At 32.9% G+C, this 5,691-nt stretch overlaps 1 non-coding gene across 1 annotated transcript; it reads left to right on the top strand.

The window, feature by feature from the left end:
- The first annotated feature begins 4,773 nt into the window (after window positions 1-4,773).
- On the top strand, window positions 4,774-4,882 carry LOC112099456. The gene has a single exon (XR_002906257.1). It is a non-coding gene; the product is annotated as a small nucleolar RNA R71 (small nucleolar RNA).
- The last annotated feature ends 809 nt before the right edge of the window (window positions 4,883-5,691 follow it).

Raw genomic sequence — 5,691 nt, forward strand, 5'->3', positions numbered from 1 at the left:
AAAAAAAAATCATTAAAAACTTAATCAAGAATTGGTGGGTCATCCAAATTAATTTCGGTGTCCTCGTCACGTGGGTGATGTTCCAGATATGGTTTTAATCTTTGACCATTAACTTTAAATGTGACACCATTATTTGGATTCTCAATTTCTATGGCCCCATATGAATATACATTTTTTACAACAAATGGGCCACTCCATTTTGACTTTAACTTTCCTGGAAATAAATGAAGACGAGAATTATAAAGCAACACTTTTTGACCAATCTCAAATGTTTTTCGAAAAATTCTTTTATCATGAAATGCTTTTGTTCTTGCCTTAATAATTCTTGAATTTTCATATGCATCATTCCTTAATTCCTCAAGTTCATTCAATTGCAATTTTCGCACATTACCAACATCAACCAAATTTGAATTAAAAGCTTTAATAGCCCAAAGTGATTTATGTTCAAGTTCAACAGGTAAATGACAAGGTTTACCATAAATTAACCGATAGGGTGACATTCCTAATGATGTTTTAAATGCAGTGCGGTAAGCCCAAAGTGCATCATTAAGTCTAAGAGACCAATCTTTTCGGTTTGGGTTAACCGTTTTTTCCAAAATTTGTTTTATCTCCCTATTTGCTAATTCAACTTGACCATTTGTTTGAGGATGATAAGGGGTAGCAATTTTATGTGTAATTCCATATTTCTTCATTAAAGACTCAAATGACTTATTACAAAAATGCTTACCTCCATCACTGATAATGGCTCGAGGGATTCCAAATCGACTTAAAATGTTTTCTCTTAAAAATTTAATCACAGTTTTACTGTCATTATTTCGACAAGAAATTACTTCAATCCATTTTGAGACATAATCAACTGCAACTAATATATACACAAATCCAAAAGATGATGGAAATGGACCCATGAAATCAATTCCCCAACAGTCAAATATTTCAATTTCAAGTATGGGATTTAAGGGTATCATGTTTCTTTTTGTAATTGATCCCAATTTTTGACATTTTTCACAACTTTTGCAAAATTCATATGTGTCTTTAAACATGGTAGGCCAATAAAATCCACACTGCAAAATTTTAGCAGTAGTTTTTCTTGAAGAAAAGTGACCACCACATGCTTCAGAATGACAAAAATTAATGACACTACTTACCTCATTATCAGGAATACATCGCCGAAAAATTTGATCTGGGCAATATTTGAACAAATAAGGATCATCCCAATAAAATTTCTTTACTTCAACAAAAAATTTCTTCTTCTCTTGAGCATTCCATTGCAAAGGCATTTTACCTGTAACAAGAAAATTAACAATATTAGCATACCATGGCATTGAAGTAACAGAAAATAAAAATTCATCAGGGAAAGAATCATTTATGGGTGTTATATCATTGCAGAATTCGGATGTGAGTCTTGATAGATGATCAGCAACAACATTTTCAGCACCCTTTTTATCTTTGATGGTAAGGTCAAATTCTTGTAGTAACAAAATCCAACGAATTAATCTCGGTTTGGCATCCTGTTTACTCATCAAATATCTCACAGCAGCATGGTCAGTAAACACAATAGATTTAGAGCCAAGCAAATATGAACGGAATTTGTTTAATGCAAATACCACAGCAAGTAATTCTTTTTCAGTTGTAGAATAATTCATTTGAGCACTATCCAAAGTCTTGCTCGCATAATAAATCACAAAAGGCTTACCATCCCTTCTTTGTCCTAAAATAGCACCAACAGCAAAATCACTTGCATCACACATTAATTCAAATGGCAAAGACCAATCAGGAGATTGCATAATAGGTGCAGATGTTAAAAGACAAATTATTTTTTCAAAAGATTTTTGGCAATCATCATTCCATTCAAACGGTGCATCTTTTAATAAGAGGTTACAAAGTGGTTTAGATATGGCACTAAAGTTTTTTATAAACCTCCTATAAAATCCTGCATGTCCTAAAAAGGATCGCACATCTCTAACTGTTTTTGGTTGTGGCAATTTAGATATGACTTCGATTTTTGCTTTGTCAACTTCAATTCCTTTAATAGAAACAACATGACCCAAAACAATTCCAGAAGTAACCATGTAGTGACATTTTTCCCAATTCAACACGAGTTCTTTTTCAACACATCTTTTTAAAACTTTCTCCAAATTATCAAGGCAATCATCAAAAGAATTCCCAAACACAGTCAAATCATCCATAAAGACCTCTAAACAATGTTCAACCATATCACAAAAAATGCTTAACATACATCTTTGAAATGTTGCAGGAGCATTACAAAGCCCGAATGGCATTCTTTTAAATGCAAATGTTCCAAAAGGACATGTGAATGTGGTCTTTTCTTGGTCCTCAAGTGCTATAGGAATTTGATAATAACCTGAATATCCATCTAAAAAACAGTAGTAGGGATGTCCTGCTACTCTTTCTAAGATTTGGTCAAGGAATGGTAATGGAAAATGATCTTTTCTAGTGGCTTCATTTAATTTTCTATAATCAATGCACATGCGCCAACTAGATGTAATTCGTGTTGGAATTAATTCTCCTTTTTCATTTTTAACAACAGTGATTCCAGATTTTTTTGGCACTACTTGTGTAGGACTTACCCACTTACTATCAGAAATAGGGTAGATAATTCCCACATCAAGTAATTTAAGGACTTCTGTTTTGACTACCTCTTTCATGTGTGGGTTTAATCTTCTTTGAGGTTGTTGACATATTTTAGCATTTTCTTCCAAATTAATTCTATGTGTGCAGATTAAGGGATTAATGCCTTTAATGTCATTTAAAGTCCATCCTATTGCATTTTTATGCTTTTTAAGAACAGTTAGTAACTTACCTTCTTGGTCGCTTGTTAAAGTAGAAGAAATCACAACAGGATAAGTTTGTTCTTCTCCAAGAAAAGCATATTTCAATCCTTCAGGCAAAGGTTTCAATTCCATTTTAGGTGCTTCTTGTTGTTCTGTCTTTTCAATACTTCCAAGCTCCTCAAATTTTGGCTCGTCATCATAATTTTGCGAAGTCTGCATAGAATCAAGCAACGAATTTATATTAGAAATATCAAGTTTAAGTTGCTTATTTGACTCAATTGAATTAACTAAACAAACATTAGAAAGTTCAGAAAAATCCCCTTTTTGAATATTTTCCTCGATACAAGATTCAAACAATTCCTTTTGTTCATCAATATCATCTTCATTCTCATTTTCTTCATTAGGTTGCCTGCACATGTTGAAAACATTCAATTCCAAAGTCATATTCCCAAAGGATAAATTCATTAAACCATTCCTACAATTAATCAAAGCATTAGCAGTTGCTAAAAATGGTCGACCTAAAATTACAGGAATTGGTTTGTAATTATTCACAACAGGTTCAGTTTCCAAGACAATAAAATCCACAGGATAAATAAATTTATCAACTTGTACTAAAACATCTTCCACTATTCCTTTTGGTACTTTAACGGATCTATCGGCAAGCAAAAGTGTAGTTGAAGTTGATTTTAACTCACCAAGATTAAGTTGAAGATAAACTGAATATGGAAGCAAATTAACACTAGCACCAAGATCTAGTAAAGCATGCTCAATTCTGTGGTTACCAATAATACAAGAAATGGTAGGACAACCAGGATCTTTATATTTCAACTTATTATTAGTAGACAGAATTGTACTTACCTGTTCGGCCATGAAAGCACTCTTTCTTACCTTCAATTTCCTCTTAACAGTGCACAAGTCCTTTAAAAATTTGGCATATGAAGGAACCTGCTTGATTGCATCTAATAGAGGAATGTTAACTTTCACTTGCTTAAAGATTTCATAAATTTCAGAAGAGTGGTTTGATTTCTTTGGTTTATTCAATGCATGCGGAAATGGTGGTTCAAGTGGAACACTAGTTATTTCTTCACTAGGTGTAAGTTCATTTAGTCATTCCTTACCCTTTGAATTTTCATAAGGTTCAGGCATAGGTCTATCAACAACCTTACCACTACGAAGAGTTATAACTGACTTGACTTGGTCTGTGGGTGAATTTTGTTGAATTTTAGGATTTGGTTGTGGTTGGGCTGGAAATTTTCCTTTTTCTTGAATGGTGAGTGCAGAAGCAATTTTAGCAAGAGTATCTTTCAAATAAAAAAAAGTTTGTGCATTTTGATTGTTAATAACATCTTGCTTTCTGATGAATGAATGCATTGTGTCCTCCAGATTTTTCCAAGGTGGTGGAACATATGGTGCATAAGGATGAGGATTTTGAAAATTTTGTGGAGGTGGTGCTTGTGAAGATTGTGCATTATTATTATTCCTCCAACTGAAATTCGGATGATTTTTCCAACCAGGATTATAAGTCTGTGAATATGGGTTTGGTTTATTGAAAGTGTTAATGACATTAGCTTGATCATTTAGACATTCTTTAAGTGCAGGCAAAGTGGGACACTCTTGAGTGAAATGATCATTCGAATTACATATGTTACATGCAATTTCTTGAACAGATTTTACTTGATCACTCTTTTTATGCTCCAAAGCTTCAACTTTCCTAACTAGGGATGCAAATTTTGCTTGTAAATCATGATCTTCCCTAAGGTTATGGATTCCTCCACTAGATGGAGATGATTGTTGCTTATTTGTCAATTCAAAAGTTCCAACAGTATCCCAATGTTGTGCATTTTCAGCTAATTGGTCAAGGTAATCTAGTGCATCTTCAGGATTTTTATCCCTAAATTCACCATTACACATCATTTCAACAACCTGTCTACTTTGGGGTATTAAGCCTTCGTAGAAATAAGTGACCAATCGCCAAGTTTCAAAACCATGATGTGGGCATATGTTAAGCAACTCTTTAAACCTATCCCAACATTGGTATAATGTTTCTCCATTTTTTTGAGTGAAAGAAGTGATTTGCCTTTTAAAAGAATTTGTTCTATGAGGTGGAAAGAATTTTTTCAAAAACTGTTCTTGCATGTTATTCCAAGTTCTTACTGATCCAGATCTAAGGTTTTGTAGCCAAGTTTTAGCTTTATCTTTTAATGAAAAAGGAAAAAGCTTTAATCTAATTATGTTCATGCTACAATTTTGGTCCGTGTATGTATTACAAACTTCCTCAAAATCTCTTAGATGCAAGTACGGATTCTCAGATTCTAAACCATGAAATGTTGGTAAAAGTTGGATAATACCTGGTTTAAAATTGAATCGAGATGCTTCTGGATGCTCCGGTTCTGGTTGGATTCATGTAGTCTCTCAGAGTCCTTGGTTGATTCTGATCGTGCCCATGTTGAGATTGGTTGTCTCCCTGATCAATTTGAGGATTAAGTTCGCCCAAAACATTTTCGCCTTCATTCTCATCCATGATTGGTGGTGGAGATTGAGATCTACGAATTAACCTGCCACTTGAAGATCGAGACCAACGTCTCATGCAAGGGTTATGTTATAAAGATAATATTTACACAAATTGATAATAAAATAAAATAAAAAATTAAATATGCAAATAATATAAGTGTACAAAAGAAAATTAAATAACAATTTTGGTGGTTGAACCCACCAGTTAACAATATAAAATAAATGCAAAAGAAAGAAAAAGAAAAAATGGTAGTTAAACCCACCAATAAAGCAAAAAAATAAAATAAAATAAAATAAACGCAAAATAATAAAATAAATAAATAAAATGGTGGTTGAACCCACCAATAAAAAAAATAAAGCAAAAAAAAATACAAAATTAAATAAATAC

This window comes from Citrus clementina, unplaced genomic scaffold, assembly GCF_000493195.1.
Source record: "Citrus clementina cultivar Clemenules unplaced genomic scaffold, Citrus_clementina_v1.0 scaffold_4, whole genome shotgun sequence".
NCBI lineage: Eukaryota > Viridiplantae > Streptophyta > Magnoliopsida > Sapindales > Rutaceae > Citrus > Citrus x clementina.